The sequence below is a fragment of the Bos indicus x Bos taurus genome, chromosome 27, assembly GCF_003369695.1.
Source record: "Bos indicus x Bos taurus breed Angus x Brahman F1 hybrid chromosome 27, Bos_hybrid_MaternalHap_v2.0, whole genome shotgun sequence".
In the NCBI taxonomy this organism is placed as follows: Eukaryota; Metazoa; Chordata; class Mammalia; order Artiodactyla; family Bovidae; genus Bos; species Bos indicus x Bos taurus.
In genome coordinates this window covers 11,394,447-11,419,387 of record NC_040102.1, presented here as the reverse complement: position 1 = coordinate 11,419,387, position 24,941 = coordinate 11,394,447, and the positions used below count along the sequence as shown (strand labels likewise).

The following is a 24,941-nucleotide window of genomic DNA, read 5'->3' as shown; positions in this document are numbered from 1 at the left end:
CAAAATATCAGTGTAAGGGTCTCTTCCACAAACAGTAGACAATTCCTGAGCTTCACTCTGACTGGACCATTTCAGGTGATATGCCCACTCTTGAGCAAATTGACCAGGTTTCATCTCCAGGCCCCGCCCCTGTAGCCGGAAGTGGTCAGCTTCTCTTAGGCACTTATGTGTTGTCAGTGAGGGACACAGCCAGCAGGGGACAGCTATGCAAAGGAAATGGAGGCTGTGTGACCCAGAGTGACAGGAGATGGTATCTGGGAGGCAGAATTAACAATATGTTTGCTACACTAGAGACAAACACGAAGAACTCCAAATTTAGTTCTCCTTATTGCATAAGATGTTTTTAGTAAAAAATCTTGACTGTGTCTCAACTCTTCTCTGTAGAAATCTTATGGTCCAAAGGAATTCTGAAACAAAGGTTTTCAAAATCATATTCATTAATTCCATGGCTTGAGTGCTGTATATATTCATGTATTCCTCTGTGTTTGACCTAAACTATATAGGGGTATTTTTGATAGTAAGCGTATGTTGGTTTTGTATGATTACTGTCATCTTTTTAGGAACTTTGCTTTACTTCTGTGTATCTGGCATTACCAGGCAGGTATGTAATAGATGGTTAGGGTCTTCAGATGTGTAGCTGAGTTTATTCTTCATTTATTTACAATCATCCTGTACATATATCTGCTTACAGAGTTCTAATAAGCATTTTACTGTTACAACACTGACAATATGATTGACTATTAGTAGTATTAATACCAATGTATTTAATAATTTATAAACTTGTCTAAGAATATTAATACCAGCTACATAACAGATACTCTACAAATACTTCTTCAAACCATGAGATAACTTACTGAAGTATTTCATCTCTTAAACAGTGATTTTTCTCTTTTAATTATTTGGGATTCTATACAGCAAATTATTGGAATTTTTTAATGTTGTTACATTTAAACAGATTTTCACGATAGACACAAAATAGGTAGGTTTCCTTTTTGCAGTATGACCAAAAAAAAAAAAAAGAGCAAAAAGAAAAATATTAATTAGAAAAAGTACACACATACACATCGCCTGCAAAGAAGAGCCCCTGGAAACATGTTGGTTTTGGCCTTAATCAATGGTTTTCCACTGAGACCGTATTTTCCTCACCCCCAAACAGCCAGATGGCAGTGTCTCCAGACATTTTTGGTTGTGAAAACTAACGGGAGATGCTAGTGTGCTATTGGTATCTAGTGGGTAGGAGTCAGGGATCCTGCTCAATATTTTTAAGCTCAGGAGAGTTCTGACCCACAACAAATCATCCATCTGTCATTAGTACCAGTGTCGAGAAACCTGGTGTTGACCTTGTCCATAATTTATTTTTAAAAAATAAAGAAAGCTTCTACGAGAAGTGATAAACCTAAGCTGACCCCAACATATATTTGAGACCTAAATTCACACTGTAAATGAAAACATTCAATGTAAAGAATGCTCTCTAAGCCATCTCTGTGATAGTTAATTATGTTAAGTGGTAGAACTTTGAAAGAGAAAGACATTGTACTGGCTAGGCTGCTCAGCAATAATCACAGAGGCAAGAAAACATTGGAAACATCTGAAAATATCTAAAGTTTAATTGAATTCAGAGTGTTTACATTTAAATATATATATATGTGTGTGTATATATATATATATATTTAAAACACTGGGGAAAAGTGGTATTAACCTAGAATGTATACATGAATAATATATTTATGTATATCAAATGAATGTATTTGGTATTAATAAAATCGACAGGGAAAAAAATTCAGGTTAAAATAATTGAGAGGGCTTAACAAAATAATTTAACCCTACTAAAGGAACATTTATAGACATGTCTGAGGTATAAAAACTATTGATGATCAAAGAAAATTTGTGAACAGAAACTTAAAGAGGATAAATTAAATTCAAATAGAAATACAAGCACTATTAGTAAAATGAAATTAATTCTCCAAAGCATAAAGATGGATAGTTAGTAATCCAGTTTTATACATTCCAAGGAACAAGCTTATATCATATGACCTTGTTCTACATGAATAATTTAAAAAACAGCATAATCCACTGCATGTACCTCCTATCCTGAAGCCAGCACTAAGGTCTGTCAGGAAAAACAGAAAATAGCTTTTAAAAACATACAAGTGAAAAGAGAAAGAAGCATCATGCGTGCTCATGAACTGCTCTTCTCATAGTGCTTTCAGAGAACCTCCAGAAAGCCTCCTTACAAAATTATGCTGGAAACATCCCTGCCTCCTGATACCTTTGCATCTGTTTCAGGCTGAACAAAACTTTGCTGAAGGACAAGATGAAACAACAGAGAAATGCTCAAAATATGCCATGTAAAACCCTCACTTGGTATTTAATTTGATAATGATAGGGCACCACTTATTTAAAGAACACTTAGCCAAAGTGGAACCTCCTTAACATTTTCACATTCGCTTTCTTTGTATTGCTGACCATTCTTGGAAATGCAGGCAGCCCTAAGCAATGCTAACGCAGCTGTCTTGAGAGCCCAGGTTACCAACAGGAAGGTGACAGAGTCTCAGGTCTGGAGAAGAAAGCAGGGCAAGTCCCACTGAGTGATCTTCTTCAGCAGTGACAGCGAAGAGAGGCATAAATACACGACGTACTTGAGCTTAGAAGAGCATGGATGAGAAAGGAGGGAGAGTACATTACAAAAAAACACAAACTGTCAGACTTTATTTTTCTGGGCTCCAAAATTACTGCAGATAGTGATTGCAGCCATGAAATTAAAAGACGCTTACTCCTTGGAAGGAAAGTTATGACCAACCTAGATAGCATATTCAAAAGCAGAGACATTACTTTGCCAACAAAGGTCCATCTAGTCAAGGCTATGGTTTTTCCAGTGGTCATGTATGGATGTGAGGGTTGGGCTGTGAAGAAAGCTGAGCACTGAAGAATTGATGCTTTTGAACTGTGGCGTTGGAGAAGACTCTTGAGAGTCCCTTGGACTGCAAGGAGATCCAACCAGTCCATTCTGAAGGAGATCAGCCCTGGGATTTCTTTGGAAGGAATGATGTTAAAGTTGAAACTCCAGTACTTTGGCCACCTCATGAGAAGAGTTGACTCATTGGAAAAGACTCTGATGCTGGGAGGGATTGGGGGCAGGAGGAAAAGGGGACGACAGAGGATGAGATGGCTGGATGGCATCACCGACTCAATGGACGTGAGTCTGGGTGAACTCTGGGAGTTGGTGATAGACAGGGAGGTCTGGCGTGCTGTGATTCATGGGGTTGCAAAGAGTTGGACACGACTGAACACTGGATACCCAGCCATCAGAAAATGGTATTTAAGTAGATCCTGAATGGGAAAAGTGAAGAAGAAAAGAGTGTTTGTTTTTTTTTTAAAGCAGGGTGCCATTTTCCAGGGCAAACTATTGTAAGTAAACTGGGAGGATCTTTTGTATCAATTCCCTGTGCCCATTGAGGGAAGGATGGGGCTTATGGAAAAAGTAAAATGGAACCAATAAATACCTTTCCTAGAAAATTTTTCAAAGACTGAGAATCTATAAATTTCCTATGAAAGAGTAAATTTTCTATTTATATTTTGCATAGAAGAAAACCTTAGGAAAAATATAATTTGGTTCTCTGAGAAAACAAAGGCTCTATTTATATCTATTATGATGTGTGTTTTTTTTCCCCCAATCACCTTACCTAAATATAACTGAATATTCTGAATACAGTAAGTAGATTCCATGAGACTAACATTCTTACATATTTACATTACTCTCACCTATTTGGGGCTTCCCTTGTGGCTCAACTGATAAAGAATCTGCCTGCCTGGAGACCTGGGTTCAATCCTAGGTTGGGAAGATCCCTTGGAGAAGGGAAAGCCTACCCACTCCAGTATTCTGGCCTGGAGAACTCCATGGACTGTATAGTCCATGGGGTCATAAAGAATCAGACACAACTGAGCGACTTTCACTGACTCATTCAGCTATTTGAGTTTAGTTAGCAGACCCTGAAATTATACACTGTCCAGTGGTTTTCTTTGGGGCTTTTTCTCTCAGTTTTGTGTTCAGTGTTGAGAACATTTTTTTTTTCCTCCCAGTATGACAAGTATATTGCAATTCAGTTGGAGTTAAAGTGGATCTATTATCCTAAGATTTAGTTCTGTTATTTAGAGCTTAACCTATTTTATTTTTTTATCTGTCTATAAAGGATATAACACCTACTACAGAGTTGTGAATTGCAACTCTGATTTCTGAAGTACATGCTACTTGACTTTCCGTATAGTAACAGTGGGGGAGAGGTGATGCCTGCAGCTGTACCCATCTCTTCTTACTGCTGCTGATGCTGGCCATCTGCTCACTGTAGATGACTTCTCCTTGTGCTGAATCCCAACAACCCAGTCACTGAAAAATCCATATGCTGGGCTCACCCATTTGCATGTACCTGCCTGTTTCTATCAACTACGGACTCTCAGGCTCAAAAAACATACATATTCAGTTTTTAACAAGAGAAGTGAAAGAAAATCTTCTATCTTTGCTTTCAGATACGGTTTTCTGCAATTTAACTGAAACCTAAAGGAACTTACACAAATAACTTAGTGTTCTGAACTCTCTTGATACTCTTGAGTATCATTGTGTGTAGTTCTTTTTTTTTAACTACAAGATATTCTACATTATATATATATATATATATCATATCATATCATATTATATATATGATATATAGTGTGTGTGTTTATATATATATATAAATATATATATATATATATAATATTGACCACCTGGATTGCCAGATCTTAATTCCCCATGTTTAGGGATTGAACACACACCCTCAGCAATAAGAGCACAGACTCTTAACCTTTGGATTGGTAGGGAATTCCAGTGTCTTGATTCTTAAATCAGAAGTTGCCAAGTGTGAAAGGGTTAGTCACTCAGTCTTTTCCAACCCTGAGATCCCTTGGATTGTAGCCCACCAGGGTCCTCTGTTCACTGAATTCTCCAGGCACGAATACTGGAGTGGGTAGTCATTCCCTTCTCCAGGGGATCTTCTGAACCCAGGCATTGAACCCGGGTTTGTAAGAAGACTCTTTGCTGTTTGAGCCATCAGGGAAGCCCAGAGGTTGGCAAACTTTCTGTAAAAAACCATATAATAAATATTTGAGAATTTTCAGCCTTGACTGTCTGTCACAACTACTTATCTCTGCTTTTCAAACAAAGGCAGCCACAGACCACATGTGAATAAATGAAGTGAGGCTGTTTCAATACAATTTTAGCTATGGTCACTGAAATGTCAATTGGCAATTTTAAATCATTTGCACTGGTAACAAACTATTTTTTAACCTTTCAAAATTGAGAGTCCCTTAGATTGCAAGAAGATCCAACCAGTCCATCCTAAAGGAGATCAGTCCTGGGTGTTCATTGGAAGGACTGATGCTGAAGTTGAAACTCCAAAACTTTGGCCACCTCATGCAAAGTATTGACTCATTGGAAAAGACCCTGATGCTGGGAGGGATTGGGGGCAGGATGAAATGGGGATGACAGAGGATGAGATGGCTGAATGGCATCACTGACTAGATGGACGTGAATCTGAATGAACTCCAGGAGATGGTGATGGACAGGGTGGCCTGGCGTGCTGAGATTCATGGGGTTGCATAGAGTCAGACATGACTGAGCGACTGAACTGAACTGAATGTAAAAAAAAAAAAAAAAATTGCAAGCCATAGAGAAAAAAGAAGTGACCACACTTGGCCTATAGGCTGTAGTTTCTAAACTTCTGCTCTTAAGCCCAGTATCTAAACCTCCAGATCTCTCACTTCTTCCATCATAAACTTTCCAGTCTACACTTTCCATTTAAGGACAAGACAAACACACGAAGCATCACTACAATCTGTTTCTACTAGAGAGCACAGGCAACCTTTTGAGTATTAAATATCAATATTTATGTATGTGATATCTCTTTTGGAAGCATACCTTCATCCTAGAAACACTGAAGCTCTCTGTACAACCTTCTTCATAAACAATACATCTTATTTCTCTGATTGAATATTTTGAGTATTTTTTTAAGATGGTAAGAGTCAATTCCGCATTGTGATCAATGCAAGAAACATGCCATTTGCACATGGCTCTCCAGCAACATCAAAGTAGCCTTAGATTTTTCAACATATACCCAATACGGGTGGAAAATCAATAGAAAATCAGGCCCGTAATGACTCCAAACAATCACACTGCTACTGTACATGCAGTAACAAATACAAGATCAAAGCTGTTAGAAATTAAGTTCTCTGCTACCACAGCATCATGGCAGTATTTTTCTGGGGAAGCCTGAGGATTACACAATTGCCTTGTCTCACGATATCTATTTTTTCCCTCTGAACTGCTGACAGGATTATCATTTGTAAATTTGCTAAGACTAAATAAACTGTACCTTTAGAAATTAGTGCTTACCTCAATGAACTCTGCAACAAGGAAATCTATAAATAAATTGAAGGTTACTTATAAAAGCAGAATGCAAAGATCACTCTTAAAATTTTAATTATAAATGTTTTCCCAATATTTCCGTCTTTTTTTATTATATAATTAATATCCCTGACAGGAAGTAACCATTCTATTTTTTCAATGGTAGAATACTATCATAGACAACTTAAAATCCTTGAGGTAGTACTACCATTCAGTGTCAAAGGATCCAGCTTTCCCAGCACACAATGCATGAACGATACCCAAATCACTAACAGGGCTAGTTACAGATCAACTGCATAGGTGGTCACCCTACTCCAGTACTCTTGCCTGGAAAATCCCATGGACGGAGGAGCCTGGTGGGCTGCAGTCCATGGGTCGCTAGGAGTCGGACACGACTAAGCGACTTCACTTTCACTTTTCACTTTCCTGCGTTGGAGAAGGAAATGGCAACCCACTCCAGTGTTCTTGCCTGGAGAATCCCAGGGATGGGGGAGCCTGATGGGCTGCCATCTATGGGGTCACACAGAGTCGGACACGATTGAAGCGACTTAGCAGCAGCAGCAGCAGCATAGGTGGTAAATAATTAAAGAGATAAAAAAATAAATATTTAAAAGCAGGGAAATAGAAAAGTAAATACATTTCCTTTGTCACTTACTCTCCAGTCACTCGAGTTCCTGAACAAGCCCTACTCTCTCTCATCCTGTCTTTACCCATAAATGCTTACTCAGCTAGGAACATCTTCTCCCTTCATGCAAAGGCTGAACATCTACTGCAAGCCCAAAGGAGTCCAAATGGATTTGACTGATCTCTCCAGGCAATAAAGCACTCCCTGCTGAGTTTCCTTACTGTCACGTACATGTTGACTACTAAAGCCCTTACTGGATGGTTGCAATGAGTGTTGTACACGTTGGACTCGAATAGACAAGATTCTTTCACTATATTTGCATCCAAGTCACCTAGAACAGTGTCTGTCAATAAACCCTTAGTGAACACACAGATGAAATTACACAAACAAAGCAGCAAGAGAGGTGAATCTGATGCAGCCCTATCTGAATCTCCAATCGCCACTCTGTGACGCCTCCAGCTCAGTGTCTTCATTGCCAAAGTCAACTGGCAAACTTCTTCGGCAGTAGAAGAAAGGTAGTTTGGAGAGTTACGATAAACATTACCAAGAGTAATTAAAATATTAACAGCATTAATGAGATGATAAGTTACTGTTTGTGTGCTACTCTGCTCTGCTCCACAGACATTTTACTTTGCTTCCCAGCGTCTGCATGTGAATGAGGGCTCTGCCCTGCATGAATGACGTGCAACACCACTTACTGCCAGGCCTTTATTCTTTCCCCGTCTCCCCAAATTACTATCCAGCCAACATCAGCAAACAGGTTCTTTCCTAACATTCACACTCTGCTTGAGAAGGAGTTCTTATTCTGTGCTATTCTTGCACTCCTTCCAGTCTAAATCTAGCTTGTCAGGAAATAGGAGTGGAGCAGTTTGTATAATTGTTAGAATGGAATCCATTTCAAATTACTCATCATCCACAAGTACATTATGAAGAGAAAAGATAAAAAGCTAAGCAGAGAGGAAGAAGCACAGTTATCAATGATGATTCATTTCAGGGTAATACCGAGGACTGGCTTATCTTCTGCTCTTCTGTAAATTACATTTGTGAAAGGGGAAGAATCTTGTTATATTTTACTTAAGTAATATAAGCGTGCCTTATACAAGTTAATGAGAATGACATAAAAGGAACAATAAATCTCTTTCTCAATGAAAATGATTATAACTATGTCCAAAGATGTAGCTTTTAAAATGATTAAATAATATTTTCATTTAAAAATAATGTTCACATTTTCGTTATTTTTAACAAGGTCATTGAAGAATCTTATACTCTAATGTAGTTAATATTAAACTGCAAAATAACACCATCTAATGTGTTGGTAGGAAATTTTATTTCATTTTAATGTAGAGGACACATTTTTAATGGCACTCTCAAATTTTTCCATAATGATCCATTCATGAGGCATTGCAAAAATGTAAGTTCCAAAAAGATACCTTGGGTGAATTTAAAAATTGAGTTTTTACTTCAAACATCACTGAAGCTATCTGAAACATGCACAGTATTATTTATAGCTTAAAGTTACAATCATTCCTCTAAAGATTTCAGAGTGAGTGAAGAATTTTTCTTTTAAATATATATTTCAGGTTAATCCATTTAAATTTTATTTAAAGTGATCAACTGAATTATATACATAAAAACTGTAAAATAACTACAAATAAAATTGGAAATTTGTTTACAGGCCATTATTTCCAACACATTTATCAGTTGTGTAATTACCACTCTAGCTATAATTGCAATAAATCATTGTGTCCAGGTAATCTTTATTTAAAAAGTTACAGTCAAAGAAATTACCACTCTATTGCCAGCTGTTCCTACTTTATAATAAGATGCATTTCATGTACATTAACATCCCTGATGAAAACAGATGGCAGTAACTCGTTTTAACATTTTTTAAAGTATTAATTATTTCAGTTTAATTTCTATTGTGTTGTACAATGGGCAGTTTAAAAGGTAACATGTTCAAGCTCAGAATGAATATTTGTAACTCATTTATAGCAAGATGATAAGTGCAATTCTACTGTCATTTAAATTAACTCACTCTGGATCCATCCAAACTCATCATTATTGATGGCTATGGTTATAAAAATTATCTAATAATGCTGTATTTTGCAAAACAAGAAGGAACCCTAATCATCCTTAATAACCAAGCTGAAATATCTTCTGCCACATCTTAAAAGCAAAGCTCTCCAGGGAGTCAAATATTAGATACACATGAAATTTAAGACAGTTCTTAGCTATTTACCTTGTTAATGATAAAAAAAAAAAAATTCTCCTCGTTTTTGTAGACTACCAAAAAATTGAAAAAACTTATTTCAAGATCTGATGATTTTAAGTTTCTTAGTAAACTAACTGATGACTAATATTTAATATTTATTCAGTAGTTAGTAACTGGGCTAAGTTCTCTGCTTATATTTAACAAACTTCATATTTTATTGAAGATATATAAACTCATGACTAACAATGTGTTGAAAACAAAATCTCAAGAATTGTTTTGGGTTTGGAAAATCTTGTTTTACTTAAATTATTGAAGAAAGATTAATGCCTGAAAACTAGTCTTTAAAATCTCTGTAACTGAATATCTAATGTTTGAAGTGCATCCATCCACCCACTCATCCGGTATATACTAACGAAGCGTCTATAGTGTGCTATGCATCTTCCTAGCCACTGGAGGCAGTGTGGTTGATAAAATCTGCAATACCTCTGTCCTCATGCAACTTATATTAGGGGCAAGGTGAGTCCTAAACAAATTCACAAGTAAATAAACAACATACACAAGTGATAATGTTTTCAATATTTTACAATCAGGATATGAGAACCAGAAAGCCTTAAAATAATGGTTGTTATTTTTTTGAAGATCTCACAAATTTCACAAATAAACATTTAGCATCTCTTCGGAATCTATGGAGAAGAACCTGAGACCCAGTAAGATATATGCTAATTAAAGGGATGAGGCCAAGTCCAAACGGCTGTTCTTCCCTTTGAGAAAAGATTGAAGGTTTCTGGGAAAGAAAATTATTTTGGAAATTTTGGGAAGAGGGGCTTACATCATTTTTTAAAGAAATTTTCACTTGGCCTGGGCCTTTAAGCTTATTAACCAGTATCTGACTTTTCAGATCATCTCCCATTTTGTTTAATAAATCATATTTTCAAACTAGTGAATGAAAATTAGCCACTCTCCAGTAAGGATATTATGCATTCCAGAGTCTTATCAAGGAATGTCTCAGTAATTTCCACAATATTCCTTTTAAGTTACTTGCTATTATTTCCATTGTACAGAGAAGAAAATTTAAATTACAAGAATCTAAGTCATTTTTTCAACATCATATAGTGGTAACCATGTGACAGATGACATTTAAACCCCATCTCTGGTTGATTTCAAATATTACAATATACCAAACTTGAGCTATTTTATTAGTTTCAGTTGCAGTGCTCATGAATCAATGAACACTTATTACCTAATAAAAATAAAAACAATTTTGCTCAATAAGTAAATATTGAAACTATAGCTTTAAATTCATATATGTAACATAAAGCAAGAAACTCAAAAAAGGTGACTATAAAACAAAGCAAGGAAAAAAAAATACCAAACCATATTAAAGAACAAAATCCTTCAAGAAGGCAAAAGGTAAAAAGGACACTGGTGAAAAAATTCCAACACTGGGAGAAAACAAGCTCAATAACCCAAATCCAAATGATGAAATGATCAGACATTTAAAAAGAAATAAACAAGCATGAAGACATGACCAAACACAAGGGACTATGGCCATAATCAATTTGATACATATTCATTATTGTATCCATCACTTGTGCGTCATCTAGCAATGATAAAGAAGACGATACACACACGCACACATATAATTAAAATCACATTCTGCCTGGACTCATACTGTGTGAGGCATATGCTATCAAAGTGTCAGGCAAGTGACAGGTCATGATGACAGCTGCAGCAGGAACTTGATGGGGTGTCAAATTCTGTACCAGAAAGAGTCAATGGGGCCCCCAGCCCAGGTGTATCCTGTGCAGTCAGGCTTTATATTGCTCACTGTACATGTTGTCAAGAAGGCAGGATAATTGACCAGATGATGGACTTAACCTGGAGTAAAGAGATCAGAATCCTAGTGCTGTACCTGCTCTCATCTCACTTCAGCTACATGACTACCTAGCTTGAGCAATATATAAAAAGAGGGTTGGACTGGATAATCTTGGGAATCTTCCTTTGTGATTAAAATATTTGTGTATATTTGTTAAATATACCTGTATATAAATGTGTGTATGAAATTTCAATGGTTTTCTTAAAACTGAAAAAAGTGAAGATATTACATGCAAATTATTTTTCTTCCCATATAGTGAAATAAGCTCCTATAAGGACTCAGTGAATGAACTTGGTTACAATTCTGCTGTAATTTGTAACAGGATTTCATTTAAATCATGATGAAAGCTTATGAGAAAAGTTGAAGAAATTAAATGAATATGGAGCAGAAACACCTGAAAAAAACTTATTAAGAGGCTGGGGTGCTAAAGGAAGTAGGAACATAATTGAAGAACTTTTAATGTGCATTTTATGAGCACATTTGTTCTTGCAGAGGCTCATAAAGCAGAAAACTAGCCAACACCATTTCTTTAGTTCTGAAAAACAGAAAGGATCCAAATATACACTGGGCTATAAATTAATGACCATCATGGCTAATGTCATAGAAACCATTTACAAGGATCAATTGGAAAGCATCTCACATTTTGATTAAGGTAAATACAAGGTATTTCTCAAAACTCACTTTTCTTTGATAATGCCATTTCTGTATTTCTAGCACAAAATAATCACATCACATGAACATTCCCCAAAGTGTATTTGACACTTTCAAGCTTTGAGAGAAATGTTGTATATTTAATGACACTAGTCATTAAATGGAACATGTATTTTCAACATTTGTAATGTTAACTAAATCTTAGTTTGAAAACATGTAGGGCATTTGTCCCTCAAAAGTTTTTACTGTAGATCATAAAACACTCTAGAAAGTAGCTTGATTATCAGGAAGGTAAATGATTATAAAGTGAAGCTATAACATTTTGAACTATTATAAAACTGTTCAAGTTATCTATAAACCAAATAAACAGTACGATACTTTCTATTTATATCCTGAAGTTAAAGACAAGTAGGGTATTTATCAGGCTTCCCTGGTGGCTCAGATGGTAAAGAATCTGCCTGCAATGTGAGAGACCCAGGTTTGATCCCTGGGTCAGGAAAATCCCCTGGAGAAAGAAATGGCAACCCACTCCAGTATTCTTGCCTGGAGAATTCCATGGACAGAGGAGCCTGGTGAACTACAGTCCATGAGGTTGCAAAGAGTCAGACATGACTAACAAACACACAGGGTAGTTACTGAGCTTCCCAGGTGGTACTTGTGATAAAGAATCTGTCCACCAATGCAGGAGACGTAAGAGACACAGGTTCAATCCATGGGTTAGGAATATTTCCTGGAGGAGAGCATGGAAACCCACTCCATTATTCTTGCCTGGACAATAATTGCCTGGAGAATTCCACCGACAGAGGAGCTTGGTAGGCTACAAGCCAGAGAGTCACAAAGTCGGACATGACTCAGCACACTGAACAGGGTATTTATGATTTTAAGCTTCCTTCTTTGATTCAAGGGTTTCCCTGATAACTCAGTAAAGAATCCACCTGCAATGCAGGAGACCCTGGTTGGATTCCTGTGTCAGGAAGATCCCCTAGGCCACCGACGCCAGTATTCTTGGGCTTCTTTTGTGGCTCAGCCGGTAAAGAATCTGCCTGCAATGCGGGAGACCTGGGTTCAATCCCTGGGTTGGGATTCAAAACATAGAGTTTAAGTGTCAGAAAAATATCCTTTTAAGAGGAAGACTTTATACTACAGTATTAAAAATACATGATTTCCAATCTTATGAAAATAATCAACTAAAAAAGGATGCGCATAAAGGAAAGAGAAACTCACATCCTCAAACAGCTTGAATATAAGTATATAAAAGTTTATTAAATCATATGTTGAACATAAATATTAATAATTAAGAAATTTACTGATATTGACCAAGCAAAAAATCATTTCAAGAAAAATAAAAATTTTAGGTTTTCAAGAGTTACTGCTATAAGTTTTACATTATGTATTCTCTTTCAAGTCAAATCAGTTTTAAGAAACATATGTGTTCATGACAACTTCTGGCAGCTGCAAGAGAAAAGCAAAATCAAGACCTGACAATCACTATTTAAGTCTGACTTTACAAAAACTTTCTAAAGTAATCTGGGTATTTGTTCCAAAAGGAGTTTAACATGTGAGAGCAAAGATAACTATACAAAGGTCTAATTAGAGTATACTTTATCCTTCTATTCCAAATGAAAAGGAACAATCTCAATAGCTATGGATTTTCCAGATGCAAATGAGACCAGTACCACCTATCTCCTTTACCCCTGGTTTCCCCACCCTGAGAAGGCCTCATAGACCAAGGGTTAATAGAAGAGGTATTTAAATTGCTTTCATTTGGGAGAAATCTTTTCTAAATTAATAGTGACACTTCAAAAAAGTTCACAATCTACTTCATGAAACCTGGTGGTAGGTTTCCTTACGTAACAACAGAGACCCTGCAGATGGTGTTTTAACTTTGTGTTTTCAGACAGGAAGATTATGCTGTGCCTATCCAGGACGTCTAGAGTAATCACAAGGGTCCTTGTAGCAGAGACGAGGAAGCCAAGAGTCAGGCCAGCAGTGACACTGAAGCAGAAGAGGGAGGGGAGCTGTGGGACCAGGAGCCAAGAAACAAAGGCAGCATCTCTGGGGTGGCCAGAAGTTCATTTGGATTTTTCTGTTACACCATATGGAAAAACCTGAAGGAGCCTTTTGGTCAATCCTATAGATGCTAGAAACGGCACAGAAATGAATTCTTCCCTGGAGTCTCCATGAGAAAATCAGCTCTCCCTATCATCTTGGACTTGTGGTCTTGAGAACTATAAGATAATAAATCTGAGGTGTTATAAGCCATTAGTTGCAGTTATTTTGTTACAGCAGCCATCAGAAACTAATATTTAAACTATGTGGCAAATGAAACCCAAACTGGGTAATTTGGATTCTAGTTCTTCATACCTGTTCTCATATTTAGTCTATGCTACAATATCCCTGATTTCCCTGGTGGCTCAGACGGTAAAGTGTCTGCCTACTATGCAGGAGACCCAGGTTCAATCCCTGGGTTGGGAAGATCTCCTGGAGAAGGAAATGGCAACTCACTCCAGTATCCTTGCCTGGAAAATCCCATGGATGGAGGATCCTGGTGGGCTACAGTCCATGGGGTCTCAAAGAGTTGGACATGACTGAGTGACTTCACTTTCTTCACTTCACAATATTCCTGCATGATGACTTGTGCCATAAAGACAACGGAGGGATAATAACTATACCATAAATGAAATACTTATTTTTCATTTCATCATTAAAATAGCAAGTGCCTACTAATTATGTTTCTGCTTACAGCCAGTGAAGGTTAAAAGACACTTCAGCCTATCGTATGAAAACAGTTGTCAAAGAGTACCTTCTTTGAATTTACGGAAAGCTGGTTTTAATGGGTTTTGATTATACTAACTTATTAAATCCAGTAAAGAAAAATAGTCATTTGTTTTTTTTATCACAGAAATGCTCAGTGAGAGCTCTATTTTCAAATACAATATACAAAGAATGAAGTTTTAAGTGCTGTTAGGCTCAGCCATTGCCTTAATAATATTGAAGAACAGGTAGCATTGACAGAGATAAATCTCGTATAAACAAAAATTATTCAGAACAGCACATATTGTTAAAGATTTAAATAAACAATGTAAGTATCCATTGCATGTTGGCATGCCAGGCTCAGGATTGGACACAAAGATGAGCAAAACATGGTCTTTTTTTTTTTTTTTTCTTGGTATTCACATGGTCATAGAGGAGCCTCCAGATAAGGTAATAGAATATCTATTAGAAGCACCGGTTGTTAGAGCTTTTCCAAGGGAGGCTTATGCAGAAGGTAAAATGAAGAAAATGCAGGAACTATTATAAATAAAAAGCCTGGTACAGGAGAAACCTCTCCACTCATGAACTTTTCCCTGACTCCTAACCAGAAGTCACCTGTGCTGCATTGGAATTTCTGCCAAAGTTAGCTGCTGTGACTTCAGAACACACAGGCGACACAAGCTTCAGTAAAACATGTTGTCTCTTATCTGCCCTCATCCAGATAGTAGGTTCTTGGAGAATGGGGATTTTCATGTTGTCTAACCTGTAGACTATTTTGAATAGTCTACAGGTTAAGAAGTTCCACACGATTTGAGGGTCATGTTTTGCCAGTTATAATTTTTTCAACACCTATTTTCGTATTTTATATTTACCCTTATCAGTGGTAACAAATGCATCTGCTGCTAAGTTGCTTCAGTCGTGTCCGACTCTGTGCAACCCCATAGACGGCAGCCCACCAGGCTCCCCTGTCCCTGGGATTCTCCAGGCAAGAATACCAGAGTGGGTTGCCATTTCCTTTCCAATGCATGAAAGTGAAAAGCATCTAGTTGTCACAAAAAGAAAGAGTGATTATGAAATATTCCAGTATTAAAGCCATGGCAAAGAAAGGTTGTCTTGAACTTTGCTACTTTTTTGGTGTACATTTTAGAATCAACAAGGAATAAGTCTCTGTAATGTTTCCACAGGCACAGAATGTGCAAATGCTGCATGACTGCCTAAACCAGGATTGTTGAATATTTGAATTATATATGTTTCTTCCCTTTGAGTCCTATACAAGCTGAAAGAAGTATATATTATTTTATAAATCCAAATTGCATTTTAGGGGTAATACCTTAGATACTTATCAGTTACATTAATGAAAATATTAGCTCAAGCAGTGTTAAAAATTTTGGTATATAAAATTAGCTCTGGAAAGGTTCATTTTTTATTGTTACCATTATTTTTTCACCACGATTTCTTGATTGTTTGAGCGTAAAATTTCAGTAACCTTTATAACAACAACAGTAGGTTTGCACTAGGTAATCAGCCAATTTAGATATGCTAATATGGATTGCTAACATTAAGAAATACTTCAAATCTAATTGTTTTCCTGTGTGTCACTGGGATGTCACATTCTTATTTTCAGGGGTTTAACTAGACTGATTTGTTCTGCATTCAGACACAAGCAGAAAATGTCAGGTTTCCAATTCAACAGACTACAAATAAATACCAGCATGTGTACGTGTGCACACACACATACAGACTCAATTGGAGGATTATTTTTTTTTCTAGATGAACTCTAGAAAACACAGGCTAAAGATGACTGGTTTCTGATGCTAATTGCTGTTCTGCAGGTATCATATCCTTCTGGGTCCAGGCAGTTATGACAGAAGAGGTGCTACTTCCATAATCGGCTCTGGCATGAGGGATGCGCGGCTGGTAGATGATGTGGAAAAATATGGACCAGACATTTCATCCATAATTGATTACAAACCTAATGTATTATTCCCAAAACCGCAACTCTAGTCATAGCTCATCCTTGTTAAACTATTTTTTTTCCTGTTGCTGTTTTGCTCTTCATGGAGCATTTCCAAGACTTTCTAAAATTAAACTATTAAACTAAGACAAAGACCTCCTGTAGTGGCTGGAGCTGCTGAGTGCCTATTAGGTGACAGGTTTCCCTCAAAGACCAACCTCTGTAAACCACACACGAATAATCCAATATCCACTGGAGGATTTAGAACATTAAAAGATCCAGTTTTACTTGGAACCGCATGGGATTCTTTTTTCCTTCATAGATACAAACATATTAACCTTTGAAGACAGTAGATGAATGACTGCATTTGGACTATGAAAAATATGTATCTGCTAAAATGCCAAATAGCTTTTTTGTTCTAGTTTTTGCACTTGGCTATGTAATGTTTAACAATCTTTGTTAATTCTCTGCAATTCAACTTAAACATACATTAAGTTAGCTTATGTAACTTAGATTATATAATTTTCCAGATATCTCTAAGAAATTTAAAACTTCTAACCTTGTATGCATTCTTCCTTTCCATTCACCAAGGGGCCAGGTGATCAAACATTTAACAATGACCAATGGGCCAGAAACAATCAATTTTACTCAAAAATAGTATGGAAAGAATCAGTGTTTGGTGTAGTAAAGGAATTAATAACTACCTAAAATTGCCTAGTTGTTGTTCAGTCACTAAGTCGTGTTCAAGTCTTTGAGACCCCATGGACGACAGCATCCCAGGGTCCCTGTCCCACACTGTCTCCTGGAATGTATTTGCCAATTATATAGTTATGCATCTTTCCAGATGTGGTAGTTTATTTATTCAAATATTTACTGCTAAGTGTGCACTATGTTCCAGGCAATCTGTTGGGGACTGAGAGGTAGACAGTGTGCCAAATACACTCACTGACTGAGAGGCTTTACCACTTTACTGTAGGTAACTCAGACCAGCATCTTACAATCCCATCAGTGCATGGTAAGAAAACTGAAGCATTGTAGGAAATGAGGTTTTTGCGGGGAAGGGGAGACTGCATTGATGATGCCTCAATGATGAGCAGGTAAGAGCCAGGTGAAGAAAAGACATATGGGTAGAAGTGAAATGACTCCCAGGAGAGAAGGGCATATGCAAGTGTCTGGAAGTGAAGGACAGTGTGACACATTTATTGGGTTGAAATAAAAGGATGTTAGACTGGAATACACAGTGGACAGGAGACACTCTAGAAAAAAACATTACTTGGGTGTCTGTAAGAACTAATTTTTATGGATATGTTAAGCAAACTAAGAAATTCAGACTTTTCCTGTGGGCAACCAGAAGGCAATGGCACCCCACTCCAGTACTCTTGCCTGGAAAATCCCATGGATGGAGGAGCCTGGTGGGCTGCAGTACATGGGGTCGCCAGGAGTTGGACACGACTGAGCAACTTCACTTTCACTTTTCACTTTCATGCATTGGAGAAGGCAATGGCAACCCATTCCAGTGTTCTTGCCTGGAGAATCCCAGGGATGGGGGAGCCTGGTGGGCTGCCATCTATGGGGTCGCACAGAGTCAGACACAACTGAAGTGACTTAGCAAAAGAAGATTACAACAATTAGATTTGCAAGCTGGAAGTGCAGCAAAGAGAATGCAAATCATCCCAACCAAGAAAGAAGTGACTTGTAGTCACTGCAATTTCTGTTGTGGAATTTAGCTCCATTCAATACGCCTTCAACCAAATACATGGTTGGCAACATTATGAAGTAAAGACATGGCAATTGTCTCCTGTAAATAAGACTTTGGGGAATTTATATCATCCCTGTTACTATTAATTCCATAAAAATTAAGCATGCACAAATAAATAACAAAGAAATAAAATGCTAACCTTCTTTCATTCTGAACTATCTTCTTCACCTTTTCTCAGGGACCATTTATAGCCATTTCATAATTTTGACTTATTAACACTTGAACCATATTAATAGATAATATTTTAAAGTATGTAGCATTTCAAATCATAATTATTATTTTTCATAATGGATAAAATAAGGAAATTGGGATAATAAAACTTCAAACTATTTTTAGAAGTCTGAAAACATGAATATGTATGTTTACATGTGTTATAGATCAATCTATCTAGTTTTCTAGGCCAAGTCAATAATTTTCATTGCTCCAACAACCTTAAATATACAGTCATATTCTTGAGCTTATAGAGAACAGCAAATTAAAATATTAGATTCTTATATATTATATATTTATGCTATTCTTATTTTGTAATTACTAACTCTGTGAAACTCAATATTTGTTTCTGACATCTCAGAGGTTCTTTAAAAAATTAAGCCTGTCTTCAAGTATATTCTCTGCTTCTTTGGGCAGTCATCAAAAACTATACACACTCACAGTGCACTATGAATTTATATATGTAACAAAAAAGTGCTGACAGAAGAAAACTGGAATACACATACCTGAATTCATTATAGCAACGGTAGTCCTTACCAAAGTAGGATTTAAAAGGCCATGGAGCAGCTCCTCTGGTGTCCTAACATTATTGATACTACTCATATTTTTAAGTCAGACACTTTTGCAACAGGGTATATGCCTTTGGCATTGCTACTTTGCTGTTGCCATTAATATTTTTTAAATGTTCTTGAATGATGATATGGGATCTTAAAAAATACAAATAGAAGATGTATCAACAGTTCCAAGTATCATAACTATAAGGCCGGCTGCAAGAGCAAACACCACTCCTGGATAACCTTGTCTAATAAATCTCGTAAACTGCAGCGGGCGCCGTCATTCCTATCTATCTGCCTCTCCTAGGTTATTTACCTATTATTTATCTCTCAGGTGTACTGTATGTTTATTTATGCTTTATAGTTTTCAAAAAATGCTTGATATACTTCATAGAAATATGCAGGTCAACTAGATAAAATGTAAAAAGCAGTAGGAAATTGACAGAGAGAAAGAGGTAGATTCTGGTTGTGACGGCAACAGTAAACTAAACACTATCATTCTGGACACCTGAATAGGTCAAAAACCAAAGCCTTCTGGTCCGATCATAGATTCAACACATCAGATTGACTTCCTTGGGAACTGTCTGTTTCAAAGGTAAAATAAAATCTAGGTCACAAATCTGAAATTTCCTGATTTTTACTTTACTATTATATTTTCAGTGATTATTTACATTTCAAACCTTTATTTTCAAAAGGTGACATTGATATTTTTCACTTCTAAAATCAACAACTAAATTGTTCTCAGTTTTCCAAGCCAGATGGCATTGCAACTGTCTTTTTCAAATAAGGTATAATGAATCTAGTGAAAAAAACCTGTCTTTCAGAGTCTAATTATAAATGCAAACAAGAGGGAAAACACATTTTTTTATCCTCCTCAATAAATACTTGTAAGTAGGAAACATTTCTAATACCTAAAAAAAAAAAAAAAGGGTCAAAGATTTTCATGGTGTTAATCAAGGATCCACTGCTAGATATGATTCTGAATTGCTTATAAAAACAAGGTATTTTCCCTTTAATTTCTCTGAAAATTTGCAATCAATGTTTAAGAAAAAAACAACTTTTTACCCTCACTTCATATATCAGGGAAGATCCCCTGGAGGAAGGCATGGCAACCCACTCCAAAATTCTTGCCTGGAGAATCCCATGGACATAGGAGCCTGGTAGGCTACAGCTCATGGGGTCCATAGAAACTGTGTCAGGCATTCTGAATGTATATAATGTTATATGATTAGATAAAAGATAACCGTATGAGTGAACACTGGAAGATCCTTCTTAAAGATTATATAGATTCATGCTGTATGCAGGTATTAATCATTGCTAGAAGAGGGAGGACCATTCCAATTTGAATAAAGTCCTGAAGAATGAGTAGCTCTTAGGCAGGTTGAGAAGCAAAGAGGAGGAGAAATTCTTAGAACAAAAATTAAAGGAAGCCACAGTGTATATTTGGCACCCCACTCCAGTACTCTTCCTGGAAAATCCCATGGATGGAGGAGCCTGGTAGGCTGCAGTCCATGGGGTCGCTAAGAGTCAGGCATGCCTGAGCGACTTCCCTTTCACTTTTCACTTTCATGCACTGGAGAAGGAAATGGCAACCCACTCCAGTGTTCTTGCCTGGAGAATCCCAGGCACAGAGGAGCCTAGTGGGCTGCTGTCTATGGGGTCACACAGAGTCGGACACGACTGAAGCGACTTAGCAGCAGCAGCAGCAGCAGGGGAGATCATCTTAAAGTATCGTACACAGAAAAAGTTGGAAAAGTCTCAAAGCACTGTGTAAAACAGAAACATCTGAAAGAGTTTGAATTTTGGAGGCAAACCACAAAGGCAGAAGCTATCCAGGAAAAGACTGTCCACAGGTTTTGTTAAGAAGTTATTTTAATAATCAACACTCAGAGGAAACATTAGTTTCCACACCAAGCCTTCCTATTATTACCTGGTCTCTCCTTGAAAATTTTTAAAACTTCCACATTTACACTAAATCACTCTGTTGCTCCTAAAACCATTTAATTGCTCACATGTGTGTAAGCAAATGACAGAATTTAGTGAGATGGGAGGATGAATTAATTTCCAATGAGTCACCTCATACTTCTGCTTAATAATTAAATATTAACTGCAAAGCAGGAACACAAAGCAAGTGACTAATAGCTGGCCTTATCTTACTATAAACCATGTCTGACATTTACTGAATGTCTATTTTATACTAGGCTATATGCATTTATATATCTCATTTATATCTCATAGCAGCTTTTTGAAGTAGCTTATTGATATATTCACTTACAGGTAAGTAAAATTAAACTCAGAGAAGTTAAGTGAATTGTAAAGGTTGAACCCAGGATTTGAACTCAGGTCAAGTCTCTGCACAACAAGGCTATTAGTCATTCTGCTAAAAAAAACTAGAGACTTTTTTAAAAGGATTTTTCTTGATTAAAATCATCCTTTCAAAACATCTGTTTGAGAATGTGGTTGGTAAAACATTAATTCTACAGTTGTTCAGCAACCACTGGGAAATAAAATGTTGCAAAATATTCAAATGCTTATAATAGAAAAACATGTGTATAAAGAGACTATGAAATTAATTTTATGTAAAAGATGTATTTCACGCTTGTAATGTATATAGATAGCATTTGCATTTTCACTGAATCAAAGTTGTTGACAACATCTTCGCAAGTTCATAGCAAAATCCCTTCTTGAAAATTGCCTGTGGTAGGGCAACATTACACTCCACACTTAGGTTTTTCTGCCAGAATGATACAAAGCTACAAGTGTCAGACAACCCTCCGAAGTATTGATACTTCAATCCCAAAGCAACAGGCTAGTTTCTCTGGAGTAATATTTTCTCAGTTGATTTTGGTTTTCACTATCCTTACTGTGGGCATTTTCATATCACAAAGTCATTACCTCCTCACTGCTATAAAATTGCTTGAGTATGATTATTTTCTCCCTCGAGGACGAAAGGTACACTATTCAGTCTTCTCCCCCTTTTATCAATACCTGTCTTTGGTGTCCTGTACTGAAACTGAGCAGGATCCTGTGCAGCTCATGAGCACAGAAGTGTTTCTGTGTCCGTGTCCCCCAATCATTGTTTGTAGGGAACAGATTCTAGCCTCCATGACCTTCCCTGAGTCCTGAAAGACAGATTCAAACAGTTGCTAATTAGGGAAGAGAGAGGATGCAAAACAAGGGAGGAGTAGCCAAGAACAATAGCGCGGCCTTAGGACAGGATCCTGGTTCTGCCTCATTTCAGTTCAGTTCAGTCCCTCAGTTGAGTCTGATTCTTTCTGACCTCATGAACTGCAGCACGCCAGACTTCTCCGTCGATCACCAACTCCTGGAGCTCGCTCAAACTCACATCCATCAAGTCAGTGATGGCATCCAACCATCTCATCCTCTGTCATCCCCTTCTCCTCCTGCCTTCAATCTTTCCCAGCATCAGTGTCTTTTCTGATAAGTCACTTCTTTACATCAGGTGGCCAAAGTACTGGAACTTCAGCTTCAGCATCAGTCCATCCAATGAATATCTAGGACTGATTTCCTTTAGGATGGACTGGTTGGATCTCCTTGCAGTCCAAGGGATTCTCAGGAGTCTTCTTCAACACCACAGTTCAAAAGCATCAATTCTTCGGTGCTCAGCTTTCGTTATGATCCAACTCTCACATCCATACATGACTTCTGGAAAAACCATAACTTTAAATAGATGGACCTTTGTCAGCAAAGTAATGCCTCTGCTTTTTAATATGCTGTCTGGGGTTGTCATACCTTTTCTTCCAAAGAGAAAGTGTCTTTTAATTTCATGGCTGAAGTGCCTCAAGGGAAACAAGTAAGAGTATCTTTTGAGCTCCTTATAGAAATGAAGTGCTAGTTGCTCAGTAGTGTCTGACTCTTTGCTTTACCATGGATTGTAACCTGCCAGGCTCCTCTGGACCACAACTAACTCTGGAAAATTCTTTAAGAGATGGGAATACCAGACCACCTGATCTACCTCTTGAGAAATCTGTATGCACGTCAGGAAGAAACAGTTAGAACTGGACATGGAACAACAGACTGGTTCCAAATAGGGAAAGGAGTACATTAAGGCTGAATATTGTCACCCTGCTTATTTAACTTATACGCAGAGCACATCATGAGAATATCTGGGCTGGATGAAGCACAAGCTGGAATCAAGATTTCCAGGAAAAATATCAATAACCTCAGATACACAGATGACACGATCCTTATGGCAGAAAGTGAAGAAGAACTAAAGAGCCTCTTGATGAAAGTGAAAGTGGAGAGTGAAAAAGTTGGCTTAAAGCTCAACATTCAGAAAATGAAGATGATGGCATCCGGTCCCATCACCTCATGGCTAATAGATGGGGAACTAGTGGAAACAGTGACAGACTTTTATTTTGGGGGGCTCCAACATCATTGCTGATGATGACTACAGCTATGAAATTAAAAGACACTTGTTCCTTTGAAGAAAAATTATGACCAACCTAGACAGCATATTAAAAAGCAAAGACAGTACTTTGCCAACAATGGTCCATCTAGTCAAAACTATGGTTTTTCCAGTAGTCACGTATGGATGTGACAGTTGGATTATTAAGAAAGCTGAGCACCAAAGAATTGATGGTCTTGAACTATGGTGTTGGAGAAGCCTCTTGAGAGTCCCCTGGACTGCAAGGAGATCAAACCTGTCCATCCTAAAGGTAATCAGTCCTGAATATTCATTGGAAGGACTGATGCTGAAGCTTAAACTCCAATATTTCGGCCACCTGATGTGAAGAGATGACTTGATGCTGGGAAAGATTGAAGGTGGGAAGAAAAGGGGACAACAGAAGATGAGATGACTGGATGGCATCACGGACTTGATGGACATGAGTATGAGTAAACTCCGGGAGTTGGTGATGGACAGGGAGGCCTAGAGTGCTGCAGTCCATGGGGTTCCAAGAGTCCGACATGACTGAGCAACTGAATTGATCTGAGGCTCCTTTGTCCATGAAATTCTCCAGGCAAGATTACTGGAGTTGGTTGCCATATTCTCTGGGGCTCCTATAGGGGAAATTAGAACTGGATGCCTGAAGTTCAAAGGAGCCCCCTGGGCATGTTCATTTTTAGACTGTTCCTCCCCTTTGTAAAGCGCTTCTGACTGCCAGATTGTTTAGTTGTGAGCCATTCAGGGGTCATTGCTGTCTGATCTTAACATATCTAATGGGCACCCCAAAGATCTTTCTTTGGATAGGTGAAACATTTCCCATTTTTATAAGCTTTATAACACCAAAACACAAAAGATGCACACAAATTCTAACAACAACAGCACAAATAGATTCCAGCATGGATGCATACAGAAATGAAACCCCTGATAAATAGAAGTCAGCATTCTTCATTCCAGAGAAGACCAGCTGAGCCCAGATTAAAAGGAATCAGAAAAGGTTACCAAGAGATTATCTGCAACCAGGTTAAAGGAGTGCAGACTCTACACACACCCTCATCTTATCAGCAACTCTGCTATTGAATCAATGCTATAAAACTCCTTACCAGATCCTCCCTGGTGGGGCATTTTTTCATGGGCACACACCATCTGTTTCCCCCTTTGCCTGGCAAAGAAGTAAAGCTATTCTTTTCTACTTCACCCCAAACTACATCTAAGGTTAAATTCAAACTCACTGTCTCACACTCAATTCAGCACCCGTGTGGAGAGGCCAAGCTTCTGGCATCAGTACTATGAGAACCAACAAAGGTCCGTATAGTCAAGGTTACGGTCTTTCCAGTGGTTATGCATCGTTGTTGAAAGCTGGGTCATAAGCAAGGCAGAGTGTGGTAGAATTGATGCTTCTGAACCGTGGTGCTGGAGAAGACTTCTGAGAGTCCTCTGGACAAAAAGGAGATCAAACCAGTCAATCTTAAAGGAAATCAACCCTGAACACTCATTGGACTGAT

At 37.6% G+C, this 24,941-nt stretch overlaps 1 protein-coding gene, 1 non-coding gene and 1 pseudogene across 13 annotated transcripts in view; 2 read left to right on the top strand and 1 right to left on the bottom strand.

Moving 5' to 3' along the window:
- Positions 1-24,941, bottom strand: part of TENM3 (teneurin transmembrane protein 3) — a 2,746,241-nt gene that overhangs the window by 2,319,736 nt on the left and 401,564 nt on the right. The gene's annotated exons all lie outside the window — the stretch shown is intronic.
- LOC113884800 overlaps positions 1-24,941 on the top strand; it is a 158,975-nt pseudogene that overhangs the window by 37,208 nt on the left and 96,826 nt on the right.
- TRNAS-ACU lies at positions 14,204-14,275 on the top strand. The gene has a single exon. It is a non-coding gene; the product is annotated as a tRNA-Ser (tRNA).